This window comes from Hyla sarda, chromosome 2 (genome assembly GCF_029499605.1).
Source record: "Hyla sarda isolate aHylSar1 chromosome 2, aHylSar1.hap1, whole genome shotgun sequence".
Classification (NCBI taxonomy): Eukaryota; Metazoa; Chordata; class Amphibia; order Anura; family Hylidae; genus Hyla; species Hyla sarda.
In genome coordinates, this window is record NC_079190.1 from 181,259,371 (window position 1) to 181,284,947 (window position 25,577).

At 49.7% G+C, this 25,577-nt stretch overlaps 15 non-coding genes across 15 annotated transcripts; all 15 read left to right on the forward strand.

Annotated features, from left to right (window-relative positions):
- The first annotated feature begins 4,215 nt into the window (after nt 1-4,215).
- On the forward strand, nt 4,216-4,287 carry TRNAC-GCA (transfer RNA cysteine (anticodon GCA)). Its single transcript has one exon. It is a non-coding gene; the product is annotated as a tRNA-Cys (tRNA).
- A 1,706-nt stretch (nt 4,288-5,993) lies between these two features.
- Nucleotides 5,994-6,065, forward strand: TRNAC-GCA (transfer RNA cysteine (anticodon GCA)). The gene has a single exon. It is a non-coding gene; the product is annotated as a tRNA-Cys (tRNA).
- A 1,675-nt stretch (nt 6,066-7,740) lies between these two features.
- On the forward strand, nt 7,741-7,812 carry TRNAC-GCA (transfer RNA cysteine (anticodon GCA)). The gene has a single exon. It is a non-coding gene; the product is annotated as a tRNA-Cys (tRNA).
- Nucleotides 7,813-8,168: 356 nt separating this feature from the next.
- TRNAC-GCA (transfer RNA cysteine (anticodon GCA)) lies at nt 8,169-8,240 on the forward strand. Its single transcript has one exon. It is a non-coding gene; the product is annotated as a tRNA-Cys (tRNA).
- Nucleotides 8,241-9,630: 1,390 nt separating this feature from the next.
- TRNAC-GCA (transfer RNA cysteine (anticodon GCA)) lies at nt 9,631-9,702 on the forward strand. The gene has a single exon. It is a non-coding gene; the product is annotated as a tRNA-Cys (tRNA).
- A 350-nt stretch (nt 9,703-10,052) lies between these two features.
- Nucleotides 10,053-10,124, forward strand: TRNAC-GCA (transfer RNA cysteine (anticodon GCA)). Its single transcript has one exon. It is a non-coding gene; the product is annotated as a tRNA-Cys (tRNA).
- Nucleotides 10,125-13,405: 3,281 nt separating this feature from the next.
- On the forward strand, nt 13,406-13,477 carry TRNAC-GCA (transfer RNA cysteine (anticodon GCA)). The gene has a single exon. It is a non-coding gene; the product is annotated as a tRNA-Cys (tRNA).
- A 356-nt stretch (nt 13,478-13,833) lies between these two features.
- TRNAC-GCA (transfer RNA cysteine (anticodon GCA)) lies at nt 13,834-13,905 on the forward strand. Its single transcript has one exon. It is a non-coding gene; the product is annotated as a tRNA-Cys (tRNA).
- A 1,415-nt stretch (nt 13,906-15,320) lies between these two features.
- Nucleotides 15,321-15,392, forward strand: TRNAC-GCA (transfer RNA cysteine (anticodon GCA)). The gene has a single exon. It is a non-coding gene; the product is annotated as a tRNA-Cys (tRNA).
- Nucleotides 15,393-15,742: 350 nt separating this feature from the next.
- Nucleotides 15,743-15,814, forward strand: TRNAC-GCA (transfer RNA cysteine (anticodon GCA)). The gene has a single exon. It is a non-coding gene; the product is annotated as a tRNA-Cys (tRNA).
- Nucleotides 15,815-18,089: 2,275 nt separating this feature from the next.
- On the forward strand, nt 18,090-18,161 carry TRNAC-GCA (transfer RNA cysteine (anticodon GCA)). Its single transcript has one exon. It is a non-coding gene; the product is annotated as a tRNA-Cys (tRNA).
- A 356-nt stretch (nt 18,162-18,517) lies between these two features.
- Nucleotides 18,518-18,589, forward strand: TRNAC-GCA (transfer RNA cysteine (anticodon GCA)). Its single transcript has one exon. It is a non-coding gene; the product is annotated as a tRNA-Cys (tRNA).
- Nucleotides 18,590-21,400: 2,811 nt separating this feature from the next.
- On the forward strand, nt 21,401-21,472 carry TRNAC-GCA (transfer RNA cysteine (anticodon GCA)). Its single transcript has one exon. It is a non-coding gene; the product is annotated as a tRNA-Cys (tRNA).
- A 356-nt stretch (nt 21,473-21,828) lies between these two features.
- On the forward strand, nt 21,829-21,900 carry TRNAC-GCA (transfer RNA cysteine (anticodon GCA)). Its single transcript has one exon. It is a non-coding gene; the product is annotated as a tRNA-Cys (tRNA).
- A 2,802-nt stretch (nt 21,901-24,702) lies between these two features.
- TRNAC-GCA (transfer RNA cysteine (anticodon GCA)) lies at nt 24,703-24,774 on the forward strand. Its single transcript has one exon. It is a non-coding gene; the product is annotated as a tRNA-Cys (tRNA).
- The last annotated feature ends 803 nt before the right edge of the window (nt 24,775-25,577 follow it).

The following is a 25,577-nucleotide window of genomic DNA, read 5'->3' on the forward strand; positions in this document are numbered from 1 at the left end:
CCCTTTCCTCTGTGCAGTTGCTCTGTGTGCCAAAACAGGCCAAGACCTTGGTCGCAGCATATGCCAGACAAGCAGCTCCCACGGCATAGTGGTTAGAGCAGCCACCTTGGAGCGAAGAGGTTGTGAGTTCGAATCCTGTCAAGACCCTGAAGATGGCAGCTGTTAAAAGAGATGGATCGTGAGAACCTGGGATGTCTGGTGGATTGGAAGATATCGGTGCATGGATGGACTGAGGCGAGGTGGATGTCAAGGAGAGCAGTTGTCGAGGTAAGTGGTTGGAGGAAGGTGTAGTTGTGGGGCATTGTGGAAGGTGGACTGAGGCGAGGAGGATGTCAAGGAGAGCAGTTGTCGAGGTAAGTGGTTGGAGGAAGGTGTAGTTGTGGGGCATCGTGGAAGGCGGACTGAGGTGAGGAGGACGTCAAGGAGAGCAGTTGTCGAGGTGAGTGGTTAGAGGGCGTTGCGGAGGAAGGTGTAGTTGTGGGGCATCGTGGAAGGTGGTCCACTGCCTGGAATGGAGGAGTCTAGGTTGGGGATCTGCCAAAAGTGGTGTTGTGTCTGTCGAAGCATGTGGGATGTTGAAAATAAAAAGATGGGGGATTTTATTTGCCTTTTTTTTGTTTTGTTTTTTTTTTTTTATCAAGAAAACCTCCTCTGCAATCCACCATTGCCTCCAACCCTTCACACCAACTACCACTACTGCCTCCACACCAACTACCACCACTGCCACCAGCCCTTCACACCAATTACCGGGACCACTCACTTCCACACCAACAACCTTCTTCCTATGGAACCTTCCCACCCACACCACCACCACTCATGGGATTGGAAGATATCGGTGCATGGATGGACTGAGGCGAGGTGGATGTCAGGAAGAGCGGAATGGAGAGCAATGTCCCTGAAGACCCTGGAGCATGTCGCTGGATGGACTGAGGCGAGGAGGATGTCAAGGAGAGCAGTTGTCGAGGTAAGTAAGTGGTTAGAGGGCGTTGCGGAGGAAGGTGTAGTTGTGGGGCATCGTGGAAGGTGGTCCACTGCCTGGAATGGAGGATTCTAGGTTGGGGATCTGCCAAAAGTGGTGTTGTGTCTGTCGAAGCATGTGGGATGTTGAAAATAAAAAGATGGGGGATTTTATTTGCCTTTTTTTTTTTTTATATCAAGAAAACCTCCTCTGCAATCCACCATTGCCTCCAGCCCTTCACACCAACTACCACTACTGCCTCCACACCAACTACCACCACTGCCACCAGCCCTTCACACCAATTACCGGGACCACTCACTTCCACACCAACAACCTTCTTCCTATGGAACCTTCCCACCCACACCACCACCACTCATGGGATTGGAAGATATCGGTGCATGGATGGACTGAGGCGAGGTGGATGTCAGGAAGAGCGGAATGGAGAGCAATGTCCCTGAAGACCCTGGAGCATGTCGCTGGATGGACTGAGGCGAGGAGGATGTCAAGGAGAGCAGTTGTCGAGGTAAGTAAGTGGTTAGAGGGCGTTGCGGAGGAAGGTGTAGTTGTGGGGCATCGTGGAAGGTGGTCCACTGCCTGGAATGGAGGATTCTAGGTTGGGGATCTGCCAAAAGTGGTGTTGTGTCTGTCGAAGCATGTGGGATGTTGAAAATAAAAAGATGGGGGATTTTATTTGCCTTTTTTTTTTTTTTTTTTTTTATATCAAGAAAACCTCCTCTGCAATCCACCATTGCCTCCAGCCCTTCACACCAACTACCACTACTGCCTCCACACCAACTACCACCACTGCCACCAGCCCTTCACACCAATTACCGGGACCACTCACTTCCACACCAACAACCTTCTTCCTATGGAACCTTCCCACCCACACCACCACCACTCATGGGATTGGAAGATATCGGTGCATGGATGGACTGAGGCGAGGTGGATGTCAGGAAGAGCGGAATGGAGAGCAATGTCCCTGAAGACCCTGGAGCATGTCGCTGGATGGACTGAGGCGAGGAGGATGTCAAGGAGAGCAGTTGTCGAGGTAAGTAAGTGGTTAGAGGGTGTTGCGGAGGAAGGTGTAGTTGTGGGGCATCGTGGAAGGTGGTCCACTGCCTGGAATGGAGGATTCTAGGTTGGGGATCTGCCAAAAGTGGTGTTGTGTCTGTCGAAGCATGTGGGATGTTGAAAATAAAAAGATGGGGGATTTTATTTGCCTTTTTTTTTTTTTTTTTTTATATCACGAAAACCTCCTCTGCAATCCACCATTCACACCAACTACCACCACTGCCTCCACACCAGCTACCACCATTGCCACCAGCCCTTCACACCAACTACCACCCAGGAACCGGGACCACTCACTTACACACCAACAACCTTCTTCCTATGGAATCTTCCCACCCACACTCACATACCAGCTACCACAGCCATCCACACCAGAGCTCCTTCTCCAACACCTTATGGGTGCCCGACCATCAACCACACACACTTCACACACACACACACACACACACACACACACACACTCCTCCGCTTCCACACTCTGCTGCCACAATTTCTCCAAACGAGCTTCAGGGTGTTCACAGGACTTGAACTCACAACCTCTCTGCTCCAAGGCAGCAGCTCTAACCACTAGACCATGAGAGCTTCATGGAAACTAGCAAGGATGACTGTGGTCTTGGCCTGTTTTGACAAAATCATTTTTTTCCCCACTGGTTCATATACATTTGACTGGGATAGTACAGGCAAGCCGAGAGCTAGTTCGGACTTAGCTTCGAATCCCCCCTCTGTGCGGTTACCCTGGCAAGCCATGTGTTGCGGGGGTATAGCTCAGTGGTAGAGCATTTGACTGCAGATCAAGAGGTCCTTGGCTCAAATCCGAGTGCCCCCTAACACACATTTTTTTGCTTTACGACTTAACCATATCCTACATATGTAGTGGTGGTGGTGGGGGGGAGGCGCCATAGGAAGAAGGTTGTTGGTGTGGAAGTGAGTGGCCCTGGGTGGTGGGCTGAAGGGCTGGAGGCAGTGGTGGTAGTTGGTGTGAAGGGCTGGAGGCAACGTTGAGGTACAAACAAGCCACATGTTGTGGGGCGTTGCGGAGGAAGGTGTAGTTGTGGGGCATCGTGGAAGGTGGTCCACTGCCTGGAATGGAGGATTCTAGGTTGGGGATCTGCCAAAAGTGGTGTTGTGTCTGTCGAAGCATGTGGGATGTTGAAAATAAAAAGATGGGGGATTTTATTTGCCTTTTTTTTATATCACGAAAACCTCCTCTGCAATCCACCATTGCCTCCAGCCCTTCACACCAACTACCACCACTGCCTCCACACCAGCTACCACCATTGCCACCAGCCCTTCACACCAACTACCACCCAGGAACCGGGACCACTCACTTCCACACCAACAACCTTCTTCCTATGGAATCTTCCCACCCACACTCACATACCAGCTACCACAGCCATCCACACCAGAGCTCCTTCTCCAACACCTTATGGGTGCCCGACCATCAACCACTTCACACACACACACACACTCCTCCGCTTCCACACTATGCTGCCATAATTTCTCCAAACGAGCTTCAGGGTGTTCACAGGACTTGAACTCACAACCTCTCTGCTCCAAGGCAGCAGCTCTAACCACTAGACCATGAGAGCTTCATGGAAACTAGCAAGGATGACTGTGGTCTTGGCCTGTTTTGACAAAATCATTTTTTTCCCCACCGGTTCATATACATTTGACTGGGATAGTACAGGCAAGCCGAGAGCTAGTTCGGACTTAGCTTCGAATCCCCCCTCTGTGCGGTTACCCTGGCAAGCCATGTGTTGCGGGGGTATAGCTCAGTGGTAGAGCATTTGACTGCAGATCAAGAGGTCCTTGGCTCAAATCCGAGTGCCCCCTAACACACATTTTTTTGCTTTACGACTTAACCATATCCTACATATGTAGTGGTGGTGGTGGGGGGGAGGCGCCATAGGAAGAAGGTTGTTGGTGTGGAAGTGAGTGGCCCTGGGTGGTGGGCTGAAGGGCTGGAGGCAGTGGTGGTAGTTGGTGTGAAGGGCTGGAGGCAACGTTGAGGTACAAACAAGCCACATGTTGTGGGGCTGAAGCTCAGTGGTAGAGCATTTGACTGCATGTAAAGAGGTCCGAGTGCCCGTAACACACATTTTTTTTCTTTACAAGCTTAACCGTATCCCACATATGTAGTTTATTGCAGAAAATTAAAAATGTTGAGGTACAGATGAGCTGCATGTTGCGGGGGTATAGCTCAGTGGTAGAGCATTTGACTGCAGATCAAGAGGTCCTTGGTTCAAATCCGAGTGCCCCCTAACACATGCATGCTTTTTTTTACAGCTTAACCACATCCTACATATGTTGTTTATAGCAGACCCCCACTAGCTTTGCACTGCAAGATTTTGGTCGCCTCATCCAGTTGATGAGCAGCCACCCTGGAGCGCAGAGGTTCAAGAGGTCCTTGGTTCAAATACAAATGCCCGCTAATGCACAATTTTTTCTTGGTGGGGCATTGTGGTCAGACAGAAAAGAACCATACAACTTCCTCTGTAGTATAAAGCAGCTGATAAGAGTAAAGAGCTTTAAATACAAGTCATTTACTAATCTGTCTAACTTTTTGGCACCAGTTAATTTAAAAAAAAAAATTGACACACGAGTATCCCTTTAAGATCTACGAATGTAACTCTTTGATCTTTTTGTGGTTTGACAAAACTTACATCTAAGTTACATTTATAGATTGAACCCACCACCTTCACACTGTAAGGTGGCAAGGCTAACCACTTAGCATTCAGAGATCTTGACATAGCCAGTTGAGAGCTAGCTCCACCTTAGGTTGGAGTCCCCCCCCCCCCCCCCTTTCCTCTGTGCAGTTGCTCTGTGTGCCAAAACAGGCCAAGACCTTGGTCGCCGCATATGCCTGACAAGCAGCTCCCACGGCATAGTGGTTAGAGCAGACGCCTTGGAGCGAAGAGGTTGTGAGTTCGAATCCTGTCAAGACCCTGAAGATGGCAGCTGTTAAAAGAGATGGATCGTGAGAACCTGGGATGTCTGGTGGATTGGAAGATATCGGTGCATGGATGGACTGAGGCGAGGTCGATGTCAAGAAGCATGTGGGATGTTGAAAATAAAAAGATGGGGGATTTTATTTGCCTTTTTTTTTTTTTTTTTATATCAAGAAAACCTCCTCTGCAATCCACCATTGCCTCCAGCCCTTCACACCAACTACCACCACTGCCTCCACACCAGCTACCACACCAGCTACCACCAGCCCTTCACACCAACTACCACCCAGGAACCGGGACCACTCACTTCCACACCAACAACCTTCTTCCTATGGAATCTTCCCACCCACACTCACATACCAGCTACCACAGCCATCCACACCAGAGCTCCTTCTCCAACACCTTATGGGTGCCCGACCATCAACCACTTCACACACACACACACACACACACACACTCACCCGCTTCCACAATTTCTCCAAACGAGCTTCAGGGTGTTCACAGGACTTGAACTCACAACCTCTCTGCTCCAAGGCAGCAGCTCTAACCACTAGACCATGAGAGCTTCATGGAAACTAGCAAGGATGACTGTGGTCTTGGCCTGTTTTGACAAAATCATTTTTTTCCCCACCGGTTCATATACATTTGACTGGGATAGTACAGGCAAGCCGATAGCTAGTTCGGACTTAGCTTCGAATCCCCCCTCTGTGCGGTTACCCTGGCAAGCCATGTGTTGCGGGGGTATAGCTCAGTGGTAGAGCATTTGACTGCAGATCAAGAGGTCCTTGGCTCAAATCCGAGTGCCCCCTAACACACATTTTTTTTGCTTTACGACTTAACCATATCCTACATATGTAGTAGTGGGGCTGAAGCTCAGTGGTAGAGCATTTGACTGCATGTAAAGAGGTCCGAGTGCCCGTAACACACCTTTTTTTTCTTTACAAGCTTAACCGTATCCCACATATGTAGTTTATTGCAGAAAATTAAAAATGTTGAGGTACAGATGAGCTGCATGTTGCGGGGGTATAGCTCAGTGGTAGAGCATTTGACTGCAGATCAAGAGGTCCTTGGTTCAAATCCGAGTGCCCCCTAACACATGCATGCTTTTTTTTACAGCTTAACCACATCCTACATATGTTGTTTATAGCAGACCCCCACTAGCTTTGCACTGCAAGATTTTGGTCGCCTCATCCAGTTGATGAGCAGCCACCCTGGAGCGCAGAGGTTCAAGAGGTCCTTGGTTCAAATACAAATGCCCGCTAATGCACAATTTTTTCTTGGTGGGGCATTGTGGTCAGACAGAAAAGAACCATACAACTTCCTCTGTAGTATAAAGCAGCTGATAAGAGTAAAGAGCTTTAAATACAAGTCATTGTATGACCTGGGATGTCTGGTGGATTGGAAGATATCGGTGCATGGATGGACTGAGGCGAGGTGGATGTCAAGGAGAGCAGTTGTCGAGGTAAGTGGTTGGAGGAAGGTGTAGTTGTGGGGCATTGTGGAAGGTGGACTGAGGCATTCAGAGATCTTGACATAGCCAGTTGAGAGCTAGCTCCACCTTAGGTTGGAGTCCCCCCCCCCCCTTTCCTCTGTGCAGTTGCTCTGTGTGCCAAAACAGGCCAAGACCTTGGTCGCCGCATATGCCTGACAAGCAGCTCCCACGGCATAGTGGTTAGAGCAGCCGCCTTGGAGCGAAGAGGTTGTGAGTTCGAATCCTGTCAAGACCCTGAAGATGGCAGCTGTTAAAAGAGATGGATCGTGAGAACCTGGGATGTCTGGTGGATTGGAAGATATCGGTGCATGGATGGACTGAGGCGAGGTGGATGTCAAGGAGAGCAGTTGTCGAGGTAAGTGGTTGGAGGAAGGTGTAGTTGTGGGGCATTGTGGAAGGTGGACTGAGGCGAGGAGGATGTCAAGGAGAGCAGTTGTCGAGGTAAGTGGTTGGAGGAAGGTGTAGTTGTGGGGCATCGTGGAAGGTGGACTGAGGCGAGGAGGACGTCAAGGAGAGCAGTTGTCGAGGTGAGTGGTTAGAGGGCGTTGCGGAGGAAGGTGTAGTTGTGGGGCATCGTGGAAGGTGGTCCACTGCCTGGAATGGAGGATTCTAGGTTGGGGATCTGCCAAAAGTGGTGTTGTGTCTGTCGAAGCATGTGGGATGTTGAAAATAAAAAGATGGGGGATTTTATTTGCCTTTTTTTTTATATCACGAAAACCTCCTCTGCAATCCACCATTGCCTCCAGCCCTTCACACCAACTACCACCACTGCCTCCACACCAGCTACCACCATTGCCACCAGCCCTTCACACCAACTACCACCCAGGAACCGGGACCACTCACTTCCACACCAACAACCTTCTTCCTATGGAATCTTCCCACCCACACTCACATACCAGCTACCACAGCCATCCACACCAGAGCTCCTTCTCCAACACCTTATGGGTGCCCGACCATCAACCACTTCACACACACACACACTCCTCCGCTTCCACACTATGCTGCCATAATTTCTCCAAACGAGCTTCAGGGTGTTCACAGGACTTGAACTCACAACCTCTCTGCTCCAAGGCAGCAGCTCTAACCACTAGACCATGAGAGCTTCATGGAAACTAGCAAGGATGACTGTGGTCTTGGCCTGTTTTGACAAAATCATTTTTTTCCCCACCGGTTCATATACATTTGACTGGGATAGTACAGGCAAGCCGAGAGCTAGTTCGGACTTAGCTTCGAATCCCCCCTCTGTGCGGTTACCCTGGCAAGCCATGTGTTGCGGGGGTATAGCTCAGTGGTAGAGCATTTGACTGCAGATCAAGAGGTCCTTGGCTCAAATCCGAGTGCCCCCTAACACACATTTTTTTGCTTTACGACTTAACCATATCCTACATATGTAGTGGTGGTGGTGGGGGGGAGGCGCCATAGGAAGAAGGTTGTTGGTGTGGAAGTGAGTGGCCCTGGGTGGTGGGCTGAAGGGCTGGAGGCAGTGGTGGTAGTTGGTGTGAAGGGCTGGAGGCAACGTTGAGGTACAAACAAGCCACATGTTGTGGGGCTGAAGCTCAGTGGTAGAGCATTTGACTGCATGTAAAGAGGTCCGAGTGCCCGTAACACACATTTTTTTTCTTTACAAGCTTAACCGTATCCCACATATGTAGTTTATTGCAGAAAATTAAAAATGTTGAGGTACAGATGAGCTGCATGTTGCGGGGGTATAGCTCAGTGGTAGAGCATTTGACTGCAGATCAAGAGGTCCTTGGTTCAAATCCGAGTGCCCCCTAACACATGCATGCTTTTTTTTACAGCTTAACCACATCCTACATATGTTGTTTATAGCAGACCCCCACTAGCTTTGCACTGCAAGATTTTGGTCGCCTCATCCAGTTGATGAGCAGCCACCCTGGAGCGCAGAGGTTCAAGAGGTCCTTGGTTCAAATACAAATGCCCGCTAATGCACAATTTTTTCTTGGTGGGGCATTGTGGTCAGACAGAAAAGAACCATACAACTTCCTCTGTAGTATAAATCAGCTGATAAGAGTAAAGAGCTTTAAATACAAGTCATTGTATGACCTGGGATGTCTGGTGGATTGGAAGATATCGGTGCATGGATGGACTGAGGCGAGGTGGATGTCAAGGAGAGCAGTTGTCGAGGTAAGTGGTTGGAGGAAGGTGTAGTTGTGGGGCATTGTGGAAGGTGGACTGAGGCATTCAGAGATCTTGACATAGCCAGTTGAGAGCTAGCTCCACCTTAGGTTGGAGTCCCCCCCCCCCTTTCCTCTGTGCAGTTGCTCTGTGTGCCAAAACAGGCCAAGACCTTGGTCGCCGCATATGCCTGACAAGCAGCTCCCACGGCATAGTGGTTAGAGCAGCCGCCTTGGAGCGAAGAGGTTGTGAGTTCAAATCCTGTCAAGACCCTGAAGATGGCAGCTGTTAAAAGAGATGGATCGTGAGAACCTGGGATGTCTGGTGGATTGGAAGATATCGGTGCATGGATGGACTGAGGCGAGGTCGATGTCAAGAAGCATGTGGGATGTTGAAAATAAAAAGATGGGGGATTTTATTTGCCTTTTTTTTTTTTTTTATATCAAGAAAACCTCCTCTGCAATCCACCATTGCCTCCAGCCCTTCACACCAACTACCACCACTGCCTCCACACCAGCTACCACACCAGCTACCACCATTGCCACCAGCCCTTCACACCAACTACCACCCAGGAACCGGGACCACTCACTTCCACACCAACAACCTTCTTCCTATGGAATCTTCCCACCCACACTCACATACCAGCTACCACAGCCATCCACACCAGAGCTCCTTCTCCAACACCTTATGGGTGCCCGACCATCAACCACTTCACACACACACACACACACACACTCCTCCGCTTCCACACTATGCTGCCACAATTTCTCCAAACGAGCTTCAGGGTGTTCACAGGACTTGAACTCACAACCTCTCTGCTCCAAGGCAGCAGCTCTAACCACTAGACCATGAGAGCTTCATGGAAACTAGCAAGGATGACTGTGGTCTTGGCCTGTTTTGACAAAATCATTTTTTTCCCCACCGGTTCATATACATTTGACTGGGATAGTACAGGCAAGCCGAGAGCTAGTTCGGACTTAGCTTCGAATCCCCCCTCTGTGCGGTTACCCTGGCAAGCCATGTGTTGCGGGGGTATAGCTCAGTGGTAGAGCATTTGACTGCAGATCAAGAGGTCCTTGGCTCAAATCCGAGTGCCCCCTAACACACATTTTTTTGCTTTACGACTTAACCATATCCTACATATGTAGTGGTGGTGGTGGGGGGGAGGCGCCATAGGAAGAAGGTTGTTGGTGTGGAAGTGAGTGGCCCTGGGTGGTGGGCTGAAGGGCTGGAGGCAGTGGTGGTAGTTGGTGTGAAGGGCTGGAGGCAACGTTGAGGTACAAACAAGCCACATGTTGTGGGGCTGAAGCTCAGTGGTAGAGCATTTGACTGCATGTAAAGAGGTCCGAGTGCCACACATTTTTTTTCTTTACAAGCTTAACCGTATCCCACATATGTAGTTTATTGCAGAAAATTAAAAATGTTGAGGTACAGATGAGCTGCATGTTGCGGGGGTATAGCTCAGTGGTAGAGCATTTGACTGCAGATCAAGAGGTCCTTGGTTCAAATCCGAGTGCCCCCTAACACATGCATGCTTTTTTTTCCTCTGTGCAGTTGCTGTGTGCCAAAACAGGCCAAGACCTTGGTCGCCGCATATGCCAGACAAGCAGCTCCCACGGCATAGTGGTTAGAGCAGCCACCTTGGAGCGAAGAGGTTGTGAGTTCGAATCCTGTCAAGACCCTGAAGATGGCAGCTGTTAAAAGAGATGGATCGTGAGAACCTGGGATGTCTGGTGGATTGGAAGATATCGGTGCATGGATGGACTGAGGCGAGGTGGATGTCAAGGAGAGCAGTTGTCGAGGTAAGTGGTTGGAGGAAGGTGTAGTTGTGGGGCATTGTGGAAGGTGGACTGAGGCGAGGAGGATGTCAAGGAGAGCAGTTGTCGAGGTAAGTGGTTGGAGGAAGGTGTAGTTGTGGGGCATCGTGGAAGGTGGACTGAGGCGAGGAGGACGTCGAGGTGAGTGGTTAGAGGGCGTTGCGGAGGAAGGTGTAGTTGTGGGGCATCGTGGAAGGTGGTCCACTGCCTGGAATGGAGGAGTCTAGGTTGGGGATCTGCCAAAAGTGGTGTTGTGTCTGTCGAAGCATGTGGGATGTTGAAAATAAAAAGATGGGGGATTTTATTTGCCTTTTTTTTGTTTTGTTTTTTTTTTTTTATCAAGAAAACCTCCTCTGCAATCCACCATTGCCTCCAACCCTTCACACCAACTACCACTACTGCCTCCACACCAACTACCACCACTGCCACCAGCCCTTCACACCAATTACCGGGACCACTCACTTCCACACCAACAACCTTCTTCCTATGGAACCTTCCCACCCACACCACCACCACTCATGGGATTGGAAGATATCGGTGCATGGATGGACTGAGGCCAGGTGGATGTCAGGAAGAGCGGAATGGAGAGCAATGTCCCTGAAGACCCTGGAGCATGTCGCTGGATGGACTGAGGCGAGGAGGATGTCAAGGAGAGCAGTTGTCGAGGTAAGTAAGTGGTTAGAGGGCGTTGCGGAGGAAGGTGTAGTTGTGGGGCATCGTGGAAGGTGGTCCACTGCCTGGAATGGAGGATTCTAGGTTGGGGATCTGCCAAAAGTGGTGTTGTGTCTGTCGAAGCATGTGGGATGTTGAAAATAAAAAGATGGGGGATTTTATTTGCCTTTTTTTTTTTTTATATCAAGAAAACCTCCTCTGCAATCCACCATTGCCTCCAGCCCTTCACACCAACTACCACTACTGCCTCCACACCAACTACCACCACTGCCACCAGCCCTTCACACCAATTACCGGGACCACTCACTTCCACACCAACAACCTTCTTCCTATGGAACCTTCCCACCCACACCACCACCACTCATGGGATTGGAAGATATCGGTGCATGGATGGACTGAGGCGAGGTGGATGTCAGGAAGAGCGGAATGGAGAGCAATGTCCCTGAAGACCCTGGAGCATGTCGCTGGATGGACTGAGGCGAGGAGGATGTCAAGGAGAGCAGTTGTCGAGGTAAGTAAGTGGTTAGAGGGCGTTGCGGAGGAAGGTGTAGTTGTGGGGCATCGTGGAAGGTGGTCCACTGCCTGGAATGGAGGATTCTAGGTTGGGGATCTGCCAAAAGTGGTGTTGTGTCTGTCGAAGCATGTGGGATGTTGAAAATAAAAAGATGGGGGATTTTATTTGCCTTTTTTTTTTTTTTTTTTTTTATATCAAGAAAACCTCCTCTGCAATCCACCATTGCCTCCAGCCCTTCACACCAACTACCACTACTGCCTCCACACCAACTACCACCACTGCCACCAGCCCTTCACACCAATTACCGGGACCACTCACTTCCACACCAACAACCTTCTTCCTATGGAACCTTCCCACCCACACCACCACCACTCATGGGATTGGAAGATATCGGTGCATGGATGGACTGAGGCGAGGTGGATGTCAGGAAGAGCGGAATGGAGAGCAATGTCCCTGAAGACCCTGGAGCATGTCGCTGGATGGACTGAGGCGAGGAGGATGTCAAGGAGAGCAGTTGTCGAGGTAAGTAAGTGGTTAGAGGGCGTTGCGGAGGAAGGTGTAGTTGTGGGGCATCGTGGAAGGTGGTCCACTGCCTGGAATGGAGGATTCTAGGTTGGGGATCTGCCAAAAGTGGTGTTGTGTCTGTCGAAGCATGTGGGATGTTGAAAATAAAAAGATGGGGGATTTTATTTGCCTTTTTTTTTTTTTTTTTTTTTATATCACGAAAACCTCCTCTGCAATCCACCATTGCCTCCAGCCCTTCACACCAACTACCACTACTGCCTCCACACCAACTACCACCACTGCCACCAGCCCTTCACACCAATTACCGGGACCACTCACTTCCACACCAACAACCTTCTTCCTATGGAACCTTCCCACCCACACCACCACCACTCATGGGATTGGAAGATATCGGTGCATGGATGGACTGAGGCGAGGTGGATGTCAGGAAGAGCGGAATGGAGAGCAATGTCCCTGAAGACCCTGGAGCATGTCGCTGGATGGACTGAGGCGAGGAGGATGTCAAGGAGAGCAGTTGTCGAGGTAAGTAAGTGGTTAGAGGGTGTTGCGGAGGAAGGTGTAGTTGTGGGGCATCGTGGAAGGTGGTCCACTGCCTGGAATGGAGGATTCTAGGTTGGGGATCTGCCAAAAGTGGTGTTGTGTCTGTCGAAGCATGTGGGATGTTGAAAATAAAAAGATGGGGGATTTTATTTGCCTTTTTTTTTTTTTTTTTTTTATATCACGAAAACCTCCTCTGCAATCCACCATTCACACCAACTACCACCACTGCCTCCACACCAGCTACCACCATTGCCACCATCCCTTCACACCAACTACCACCCAGGAACCGGGACCACTCACTTACACACCAACAACCTTCTTCCTATGGAATCTTCCCACCCACACTCACATACCAGCTACCACAGCCATCCACACCAGAGCTCCTTCTCCAACACCTTATGGGTGCCCGACCATCAACCACACACACTTCACACACACACACACCTCCGCTTCCACACTCTGCTGCCACAATTTCTCCAAACGAGCTTCAGGGTGTTCACAGGACTTGAACTCACAACCTCTCTGCTCCAAGGCAGCAGCTCTAACCACTAGACCATGAGAGCTTCATGGAAACTAGCAAGGATGACTGTGGTCTTGGCCTGTTTTGACAAAATCATTTTTTTCCCCACTGGTTCATATACATTTGACTGGGATAGTACAGGCAAGCCGAGAGCTAGTTCGGACTTAGCTTCGAATCCCCCCTCTGTGCGGTTACCCTGGCAAGCCATGTGTTGCGGGGGTATAGCTCAGTGGTAGAGCATTTGACTGCAGATCAAGAGGTCCTTGGCTCAAATCCGAGTGCCCCCTAACACACATTTTTTTGCTTTACGACTTAACCATATCCTACATATGTAGTGGTGGTGGTGGGGGGGAGGCGCCATAGGAAGAAGGTTGTTGGTGTGGAAGTGAGTGGCCCTGGGTGGTGGGCTGAAGGGCTGGAGGCAGTGGTGGTAGTTGGTGTGAAGGGCTGGAGGCAACGTTGAGGTACAAACAAGCCACATGTTGTGGGGCTGAAGCTCAGTGGTAGAGCATTTGACTGCATGTAAAGAGGTCCGAGTGCCCGTAACACACATTTTTTTTCTTTACAAGCTTAACCGTATCCCACATATGTAGTTTATTGCAGAAAATTAAAAATGTTGAGGTACAGATGAGCTGCATGTTGCGGGGGTATAGCTCAGTGGTAGAGCATTTGACTGCAGATCAAGAGGTCCTTGGTTCAAATCCGAGTGCCCCCTAACACATGCATGCTTTTTTTTACAGCTTAACCACATCCTACATATGTTGTTTATAGCAGACCCCCACTAGCTTTGCACTGCAAGATTTTGGTCGCCTCATCCAGTTGATGAGCAGCCACCCTGGAGCGCAGAGGTTCAAGAGGTCCTTGGTTCAAATACAAATGCCCGCTAATGCACAATTTTTTCTTGGTGGGGCATTGTGGTCAGACAGAAAAGAACCATACAACTTCCTCTGTAGTATAAAGCAGCTGATAAGAGTAAAGAGCTTTAAATACAAGTCATTGTATGACCTGGGATGTCTGGTGGATTGGAAGATATCGGTGCATGGATGGACTGAGGCGAGGTGGATGTCAAGGAGAGCAGTTGTCGAGGTAAGTGGTTGGAGGAAGGTGTAGTTGTGGGGCATTGTGGAAGGTGGACTGAGGCATTCAGAGATCTTGACATAGCCAGTTGAGAGCTAGCTCCACCTTAGGTTGGAGTCCCCCCCCCCCCTTTCCTCTGTGCAGTTGCTCTGTGTGCCAAAACAGGCCAAGACCTTGGTCGCCGCATATGCCTGACAAGCAGCTCCCACGGCATAGTGGTTAGAGCAGCCGCCTTGGAGCGAAGAGGTTGTGAGTTCGAATCCTGTCAAGACCCTGAAGATGGCAGCTGTTAAAAGAGATGGATCGTGAGAACCTGGGATGTCTGGTGGATTGGAAGATATCGGTGCATGGATGGACTGAGGCGAGGTCGATGTCAAGAAGCATGTGGGATGTTGAAAATAAAAAGATGGGGGATTTTATTTGCCTTTTTTTTTTTTTTTTTTTATATCAAGAAAACCTCCTCTGCAATCCACCATTGCCTCCAGCCCTTCACACCAACTACCACCACTGCCTCCACACCAGCTACCACACCAGCTACCACCATTGCCACCAGCCCTTCACACCAACTACCACCCAGGAACCGGGACCACTCACTTCCACACCAACAACCTTCTTCCTATGGAATCTTCCCACCCACACTCACATACCAGCTACCACAGCCATCCACACCAGAGCTCCTTCTCCAACACCTTATGGGTGCCCGACCATCAACCACTTCACACACACACACACACACACACACACACACACACACACACACACCTCCGCTTCCACACTATGCTGCCACAATTTCTCCAAACGAGCTTCAGGTTGTTCACAGGACTTGAACTCACAACCTCTCTGCTCCAAGGCAGCAGCTCTAACCACTAGACCATGAGAGCTTCATGGAAACTAGCAAGGATGACTGTGGTCTTGGCCTGTTTTGACAAAATCATTTTTTTCCCCACCGGTTCATATACATTTGACTGGGATAGTACAGGCAAGCCGAGAGCTAGTTCGGACTTAGCTTCGAATCCCCCCTCTGTGCGGTTACCCTGGCAAGCCATGTGTTGCGGGGGTATAGCTCAGTGGTAGAGCATTTGACTGCAGATCAAGAGGTCCTTGGCTCAAATCCGAGTGCCCCCTAACACACATTTTTTTGCTTTACGACTTAACCATATCCTACATATGTAGTGGTGGTGGTGGGGGGGAGGCGCCATAGGAAGAAGGTTGTTGGTGTGGAAGTGAGTGGCCCTGGGTGGTGGGCTGAAGGGCTGGAGGCAGTGGTGGTAGTTGGTGTGAAGGGCTGGAGGCAACGTTGAGGTACAAACAAGCCACATGTTGTGGGGCTGAAGCTCAGTGGTAGAGCATTTGACTGCATGTAAAGAGGTCCGAGTGCCACACATTTTTTTTCTTTACAAGCTTAACCGTATCCCACATATGTAGTTTATTGCAGAAAATTAAAAATGTTGAGGTACAGATGAGCTGCACGTTGCGGGGGTATAGCTCAGTGGTAGAGCATTTGACTGCAGATCAAGAGGTCCTTGGTTCAAATCCGAGTGCCCCCTAACACATGCATGCTTTTTTTTCCTCTGTGCAGTTGCTCTGTGTGCCAAAACAGGCCAAGACCTTGGTCGCCGCATATGCCTGACAAGCAGCTCCCACGGCATAGTGGTTAGAGCAGCCACCTTGGAGCGAAGAGGTTGTGAGTTCGAATCCTGTCAAGACCCTGAAGATGGCAGCTGTTAAAAGAGATGGATCGTGAGAACCTGGGATGTCTGGTGGATTGGAAGATATCGGTGCATGGATGGACTGAGGCGAGGTGGATGTCAAGGAGAGCAGTTGTCGAGGTAAGTGGTTGGAGGAAGGTGTAGTTGTGGGGCATTGTGGAAGGTGGACTGAGGCGAGGAGGATGTCAAGGAGAGCAGTTGTCGAGGTAAGTGGTTGGAGGAAGGTGTAGTTGTGGGGCATCGTGGAAGGTGGACTGAGGCGAGGAGGACGTCAAGGAGAGCAGTTGTCGAGGTGAGTGGTTAGAGGGCGTTGCGGAGGAAGGTGTAGTTGTAGGGCATCGTGGAAGGTGGTCCACTGCCTGGAATGGAGGATTCTAGGTTGGGGATCTGCCAAAAGTGGTGTTGTGTCTGTCGAAGCATGTGGGATGTTGAAAATAAAAAGATGGGGGATTTTATTTGCCTTTTTTTTGTTTTGTTTTTTTTTTTTTATCAAGAAAACCTCCTCTGCAATCCACCATTGCCTCCAACCCTTCACACCAACTACCACTACTGCCTCCACACCAACTACCACCACTGCCACCAGCCCTTCACACCAATTACCGGGACCACTCACTTCCACACCAACAACCTTCTTCCTATGGAACCTTCCCACCCACACCACCACCACTCATGGGATTGGAAGATATCGGTGCATGGATGGACTGAGGCGAGGTGGATGTCAGGAAGAGCGGAATGGAGAGCAATGTCCCTGAAGACCCTGGAGCATGTCGCTGGATGGACTGAGGCGAGGAGGATGTCAAGGAGAGCAGTTGTCGAGGTAAGTAAGTGGTTAGAGGGCGTTGCGGAGGAAGGTGTAGTTGTGGGGCATCGTGGAAGGTGGTCCACTGCCTGGAATGGAGGATTCTAGGTTGGGGATCTGCCAAAAGTGGTGTTGTGTCTGTCGAAGCATGTGGGATGTTGAAAATAAAAAGATGGGGGATTTTATTTGCCTTTTTTTTTTTTTTTTTTTTTTATATCAAGAAAACCTCCTCTGCAATCCACCATTGCCTCCAGCCCTTCACACCAACTACCACTACTGCCTCCACACCAACTACCACCACTGCCACCAGCCCTTCACACCAATTACCGGGACCACTCACTTCCACACCAACAACCTTCTTCCTATGGAACCTTCCCACCCACACCACCACCACTCATGGGATTGGAAGATATCGGTGCATGGATGGACTGAGGCGAGGTGGATGTCAGGAAGAGCGGAATGGAGAGCAATGTCCCTGAAGACCCTGGAGCATGTCGCTGGATGGACTGAGGCGAGGAGGATGTCAAGGAGAGCAGTTGTCGAGGTAAGTAAGTGGTTAGAGGGCGTTGCGGAGGAAGGTGTAGTTGTGGGGCATCGTGGAAGGTGGTCCACTGCCTGGAATGGAGGATTCTAGGTTGGGGATCTGCCAAAAGTGGTGTTGTGTCTGTCGAAGCATGTGGGATGTTGAAAATAAAAAGATGGGGGATTTTTTTTTTTTTTTTTTTATATCACGAAAACCTCCTCTGCAATCCACCATTGCCTCCAGCCCTTCACACCAACTACCACCACTGCCTCCACACCAGCTACCACCATTGCCACCAGCCCTTCACACCAACTACCACCCAGGAACCGGGACCACTCACTTACACACCAACAACCTTCTTCCTATGGAATCTTCCCACCCACACTCACATACCAGCTACCACAGCCATCCACACCAGAGCTCCTTCTCCAACACCTTATGGGTGCCCGACCATCAACCACACACACTTCACACACACACACACACACACACACACACACCTCCGCTTCCACACTATGCTGCCACAATTTCTCCAAACGAGCTTCAGGGTGTTCACAGGACTTGAACTCACAACCTCTCTGCTCCAAGGCAGCAGCTCTAACCACTAGACCATGAGAGCTTCATGGAAACTAGCAAGGATGACTGTGGTCTTGGCCTGTTTTGACAAAATCATTTTTTTCCCCACCGGTTCATATACATTTGACTGGGATAGTACAGGCAAGCCGAGAGCTAGTTCGGACTTAGCTTCGAATCCCCCCTCTGTGCGGTTACCCTGGCAAGCCATGTGTTGCGGGGGTATAGCTCAGTGGTAGAGCATTTGACTGCAGATCAAGAGGTCCTTGGCTCAAATCCGAGTGCCCCCTAACACACATTTTTTTGCTTTACGACTTAACCATATCCTACATATGTAGTGGTGGTGGTGGGGGGGAGGCGCCATAGGAAGAAGGTTGTTGGTGTGGAAGTGAGTGGCCCTGGGTGGTGGGCTGAAGGGCTGGAGGCAGTGGTGGTAGTTGGTGTGAAGGGCTGGAGGCAACGTTGAGGTACAAACAAGCCACATGTTGTGGGGCTGAAGCTCAGTGGTAGAGCATTTGACTGCATGTAAAGAGGTCCGAGTGCCCGTAACACACATTTTTTTTCTTTACAAGCTTAACCGTATCCCACATATGTAGTTTATTGCAGAAAATTAAAAATGTTGAGGTACAGATGAGCTGCATGTTGCGGGGGTATAGCTCAGTGGTAGAGCATTTGACTGCAGATCAAGAGGTCCTTGGTTCAAATCCGAGTGCCCCCTAACACATGCATGCTTTTTTTTACAGCTTAACCACATCCTACATATGTTGTTTATAGCAGACCCCCACTAGCTTTACACTGCAAGATTTTGGTCGCCTCATCCAGTTGATGAGCAGCCACCCTGGAGCGCAGAGGTTCAAGAGGTCCTTGGTTCAAATACAAATGCCCGCTAATGCACAATTTTTTCTTGGTGGGGCATTGTGGTCAGACAGAAAAGAACCATACAACTTCCTCTGTAGTATAAAGCAGCTGATAAGAGTAAAGAGCTTTAAATACAAGTCATTTACTAATCTGTCTAACTTTTTGGCACCAGTTAATTTAAAAAAAAAAAATTGACACACGAGTATCCCTTTAAGATCTACGAATGTAACTCTTTGATCTTTTTGTGGTTTGACAAAACTTACATCTAAGTTACATTTATAGATTGAACCCACCACCTTCACACTGTAAGGTGGCAAGGCTAACCACTTAGCATTCAGAGATCTTGACATAGCCAGTTGAGAGCTAGCTCCACCTTAGGTTGGAGTCCCCCCCCCCCCCCCTTTCCTCTGTGCAGTTGCTCTGTGTGCCAAAACAGGCCAAGACCTTGGTCGCCGCATATGCCAGACAAGCAGCTCCCACGGCATAGTGGTTAGAGCAGCCACCTTGGAGCGAAGAGGTTGTGAGTTCGAATCCTGTCAAGACCCTGAAGATGGCAGCTGTTAAAAGAGATGGATCGTGAGAACCTGGGATGTCTGGTGGATTGGAAGATATCGGTGCATGGATGGACTGAGGCGAGGTGGATGTCAAGGAGAGCAGTTGTCGAGGTAAGTGGTTGGAGGAAGGTGTAGTTGTGGGGCATTGTGGAAGGTGGACTGAGGCGAGGAGGATGTCAAGGAGAGCAGTTGTCGAGGTAAGTGGTTGGAGGAAGGTGTAGTTGTGGGGCATCGTGGAAGGTGGACTGAGGCGAGGAGGACGTCAAGGAGAGCAGTTGTCGAGGTGAGTGGTTAGAGGGCGTTGCGGAGGAAGGTGTAGTTGTGGGGCATCGTGGAAGGTGGTCCACTGCCTGGAATGGAGGAGTCTAGGTTGGGGATCTGCCAAAAGTGGTGTTGTGTCTGTCGAAGCATGTGGGATGTTGAAAATAAAAAGATGGGGGATTTTATTTGCCTTTTTTTTTGTTTTGTTTTTTTTTTTTTATCAAGAAAACCTCCTCTGCAATCCACCATTGCCTCCAACCCTTCACACCAACTACCACTACTGCCTCCACACCAACTACCACCACTGCCACCAGCCCTTCACACCAATTACCGGGACCACTCACTTCCACACCAACAACCTTCTTCCTATGGAACCTTCCCACCCACACCACCACCACTCATGGGATTGGAAGATATCGGTGCATGGATGGACTGAGGCGAGGTGGATGTCAGGAAGAGCGGAATGGAGAGCAATGTCCCTGAAGACCCTGGAGCATGTCGCTGGATGGACTGAGGCGAGGAGGATGTCAAGGAGAGCAGTTGTCGAGGTAAGTAAGTGGTTAGAGGGCGTTGCGGAGGAAGGTGTAGTTGTGGGGCATCGTGGAAGGTGGTCCACTGCCTGGAATGGAGGATTCTAGGTTGGGGATCTGCCAAAAGTGGTGTTGTGTCTGTCGAAGCATGTGGGATGTTGAAAATAAAAAGATGGGGGATTTTATTTGCCTTTTTTTTTTTTATATCAAGAAAACCTCCTCTGCAATCCACCATTGCCTCCAGCCCTTCACACCAACTACCACTACTGCCTCCACACCAACTACCACCACTGCCACCAGCCCTTCACACCAATTACCGGGACCACTCACTTCCACACCAACAACCTTCTTCCTATGGAACCTTCCCACCCACACCACCACCACTCATGGGATTGGAAGATATCGGTGCATGGATGGACTGAGGCGAGGTGGATGTCAGGAAGAGCGGAATGGAGAGCAATGTCCCTGAAGACCCTGGAGCATGTCGCTGGATGGACTGAGGCGAGGAGGATGTCAAGGAGAGCAGTTGTCGAGGTAAGTAAGTGGTTAGAGGGCGTTGCGGAGGAAGGTGTAGTTGTGGGGCATCGTGGAAGGTGGTCCACTGCCTGGAATGGAGGATTCTAGGTTGGGGATCTGCCAAAAGTGGTGTTGTGTCTGTCGAAGCATGTGGGATGTTGAAAATAAAAAGATGGGGGATTTTATTTGCCTTTTTTTTTTTTTTTTTTATATCACGAAAACCTCCTCTGCAATCCACCATTGCCTCCAGCCCTTCACACCAACTACCACCACTGCCTCCACACCAGCTACCACCATTGCCACCAGCCCTTCACACCAACTACCACCCAGGAACCGGGACCACTCACTTACACACCAACAACCTTCTTCCTATGGAATCTTCCCACCCACACTCACATACCAGCTACCACAGCCATCCACACCAGAGCTCCTTCTCCAACACCTTATGGGTGCCCGACCATCAACCACACACACTTCACACACACACACACACACACACACACACACTCACACACACTCCTCCGCTTCCACACTCTGCTGCCACAATTTCTCCAAACGAGCTTCAGGGTGTTCACAGGACTTGAACTCACAACCTCTCTGCTCCAAGGCAGCAGCTCTAACCACTAGACCATGAGAGCTTCATGGAAACTAGCAAGGATGACTGTGGTCTTGGCCTGTTTTGACAAAATCATTTTTTTCCCCACCGGTTCATATACATTTGACTGGGATAGTACAGGCAAGCCGAGAGCTAGTTCGGACTTAGCTTCGAATCCCCCCTCTGTGCGGTTACCCTGGCAAGCCATGTGTTGCGGGGGTATAGCTCAGTGGTAGAGCATTTGACTGCAGATCAAGAGGTCCTTGGCTCAAATCCGAGTGCCCCCTAACACACATTTTTTTGCTTTACGACTTAACCATATCCTACATATGTAGTGGTGGTGGTGGGGGGGAGGCGCCATAGGAAGAAGGTTGTTGGTGTGGAAGTGAGTGGCCCTGGGTGGTGGGCTGAAGGGCTGGAGGCAGTGGTGGTAGTTGGTGTGAAGGGCTGGAGGCAACGTTGAGGTACAAACAAGCCACATGTTGTGGGGCTGAAGCTCAGTGGTAGAGCATTTGACTGCATGTAAAGAGGTCCGAGTGCCCGTAACACACATTTTTTTTCTTTACAAGCTTAACCGTATCCCACATATGTAGTTTATTGCAGAAAATTAAAAATGTTGAGGTACAGATGAGCTGCATGTTGCGGGGGTATAGCTCAGTGGTAGAGCATTTGACTGCAGATCAAGAGGTCCTTGGTTCAAATCCGAGTGCCCCCTAACACATGCATGCTTTTTTTTACAGCTTAACCACATCCTACATATGTTGTTTATAGCAGACCCCCACTAGCTTTACACTGCAAGATTTTGGTCGCCTCATCCAGTTGATGAGCAGCCACCCTGGAGCGCAGAGGTTCAAGAGGTCCTTGGTTCAAATACAAATGCCCGCTAATGCACAATTTTTTCTTGGTGGGGCATTGTGGTCAGACAGAAAAGAACCATACAACTTCCTCTGTAGTATAAAGCAGCTGATAAGAGTAAAGAGCTTTAAATACAAGTCATTTACTAATCTGTCTAACTTTTTGGCACCAGTTAATTTAAAAAAAAAAAATTGACACACGAGTATCCCTTTAAGATCTACGAATGTAACTCTTTGATCTTTTTGTGGTTTGACAAAACTTACATCTAAGTTACATTTATAGATTGAACCCACCACCTTCACACTGTAAGGTGGCAAGGCTAACCACTTAGCATTCAGAGATCTTGACATAGCCAGTTGAGAGCTAGCTCCACCTTAGGTTGGAGTCCCCCCCCCCCCCTTTCCTCTGTGCAGTTGCTCTGTGTGCCAAAACAGGCCAAGACCTTGGTCGCCGCATATGCCAGACAAGCAGCTCCCACGGCATAGTGGTTAGAGCAGCCACCTTGGAGCGAAGAGGTTGTGAGTTCGAATCCTGTCAAGACCCTGAAGATGGCAGCTGTTAAAAGAGATGGATCGTGAGAACCTGGGATGTCTGGTGGATTGGAAGATATCGGTGCATGGATGGACTGAGGCGAGGTGGATGTCAAGGAGAGCAGTTGTCGAGGTAAGTGGTTGGAGGAAGGTGTAGTTGTGGGGCATTGTGGAAGGTGGACTGAGGCGAGGAGGATGTCAAGGAGAGCAGTTGTCGAGGTAAGTGGTTGGAGGAAGGTGTAGTTGTGGGGCATCGTGGAAGGTGGACTGAGGCGAGGAGGACGTCAAGGAGAGCAGTTGTCGAGGTGAGTGGTTAGAGGGCGTTGCGGAGGAAGGTGTAGTTGTGGGGCATCGTGGAAGGTGGTCCACTGCCTGGAATGGAGGAGTCTAGGTTGGGGATCTGCCAAAAGTGGTGTTGTGTCTGTCGAAGCATGTGGGATGTTGAAAATAAAAAGATGGGGGATTTTATTTGCCTTTTTTTTTTTTTGTTTTGTTTTTTTTTTTTTATCAAGAAAACCTCCTCTGCAATCCACCATTGCCTCCAACCCTTCACACCAACTACCACTACTGCCTCCACACCAACTACCACCACTGCCACCAGCCCTTCACACCAATTACCGGGACCACTCACTTCCACACCAACAACCTTCTTCCTATGGAACCTTCCCACCCACACCACCACCACTCATGGGATTGGAAGATATCGGTGCATGGATGGACTGAGGCGAGGTGGATGTCAGGAAGAGCGGAATGGAGAGCAATGTCCCTGAAGACCCTGGAGCATGTCGCTGGATGGACTGAGGCGAGGAGGATGTCAAGGAGAGCAGTTGTCGAGGTAAGTAAGTGGTTAGAGGGCGTTGCGGAGGAAGGTGTAGTTGTGGGGCATCGTGGAAGGTGGTCCACTGCCTGGAATGGAGGATTCTAGGTTGGGGATCTGCCAAAAGTGGTGTTGTGTCTGTCGAAGCATGTGGGATGTTGAAAATAAAAAGATGGGGGATTTTATTTGCCTTTTTTTTTTTTTATATCAAGAAAACCTCCTCTGCAATCCACCATTGCCTCCAGCCCTTCACACCAACTACCACTACTGCCTCCACACCAACTACCACCACTGCCACCAGCCCTTCACACCAATTACCGGGACCACTCACTTCCACACCAACAACCTTCTTCCTATGGAACCTTCCCACCCACACCACCACCACTCATGGGATTGGAAGATATCGGTGCATGGATGGACTGAGGCGAGGTGGATGTCAGGAAGAGCGGAATGGAGAGCAATGTCCCTGAAGACCCTGGAGCATGTCGCTGGATGGACTGAGGCGAGGAGGATGTCAAGGAGAGCAGTTGTCGAGGTAAGTAAGTGGTTAGAGGGCGTTGCGGAGGAAGGTGTAGTTGTGGGGCATCGTGGAAGGTGGTCCACTGCCTGGAATGGAGGATTCTAGGTTGGGGATCTGCCAAAAGTGGTGTTGTGTCTGTCGAAGCATGTGGGATGTTGAAAATAAAAAGATGGGGGATTTTATTTGCCTTTTTTTTTTTTTTTTTTATATCACGAAAACCTCCTCTGCAATCCACCATTGCCTCCAGCCCTTCACACCAACTACCACCACTGCCTCCACACCAGCTACCACCATTGCCACCAGCCCTTCACACCAACTACCACCCAGGAACCGGGACCACTCACTTACACACCAACAACCTTCTTCCTATGGAATCTTCCCACCCACACTCACATACCAGCTACCACAGCCATCCACACCAGAGCTCCTTCTCCAACACCTTATGGGTGCCCGACCATCAACCACACACACTTCACACACACACACACACACTCACACACACTCCTCCGCTTCCACACTCTGCTGCCACAATTTCTCCAAACGAGCTTCAGGGTGTTCACAGGACTTGAACTCACAACCTCTCTGCTCCAAGGCAGCAGCTCTAACCACTAGACCATGAGAGCTTCATGGAAACTAGCAAGGATGACTGTGGTCTTGGCCTGTTTTGACAAAATCATTTTTTTCCCCACCGGTTCATATACATTTGACTGGGATAGTACAGGCAAGCCGAGAGCTAGTTCGGACTTAGCTTCGAATCCCCCCTCTGTGCGGTTACCCTGGCAAGCCATGTGTTGCGGGGGTATAGCTCAGTGGTAGAGCATTTGACTGCAGATCAAGAGGTCCTTGGCTCAAATCCGAGTGCCCCCTAACACACATTTTTTTGCTTTACGACTTAACCATATCCTACATATGTAGTGGTGGTGGTGGGGGGGAGGCGCCATAGGAAGAAGGTTGTTGGTGTGGAAGTGAGTGGCCCTGGGTGGTGGGCTGAAGGGCTGGAGGCAGTGGTGGTAGTTGGTGTGAAGGGCTGGAGGCAACGTTGAGGTACAAACAAGCCACATGTTGTGGGGCTGAAGCTCAGTGGTAGAGCATTTGACTGCATGTAAAGAGGTCCGAGTGCCCGTAACACACATTTTTTTTCTTTACAAGCTTAACCGTATCCCACATATGTAGTTTATTGCAGAAAATTAAAAATGTTGAGGTACAGATGAGCTGCATGTTGCGGGGGTATAGCTCAGTGGTAGAGCATTTGACTGCAGATCAAGAGGTCCTTGGTACAAATCCGAGTGCCCCCTAACACATGCATGCTTTTTTTTACAGCTTAACCACATCCTACATATGTTGTTTATAGCAGACCCCCACTAGCTTTGCACTGCAAGATTTTGGTCGCCTCATCCAGTTGATGAGCAGCCACCCTGGAGCGCAGAGGTTCAAGAGGTCCTTGGTTCAAATACAAATGCCCGCTAATGCACAATTTTTTCTTGGTGGGGCATTGTGGTCAGACAGAAAAGAACCATACAACTTCCTCTGTAGTATAAAGCAGCTGATAAGAGTAAAGAGCTTTAAATACAAGTCATTTACTAATCTGTCTAACTTTTTGGCACCAGTTAATTTAAAAAAAAAAATTGACACACGAGTATCCCTTTAAGATCTACGAATGTAACTCTTTG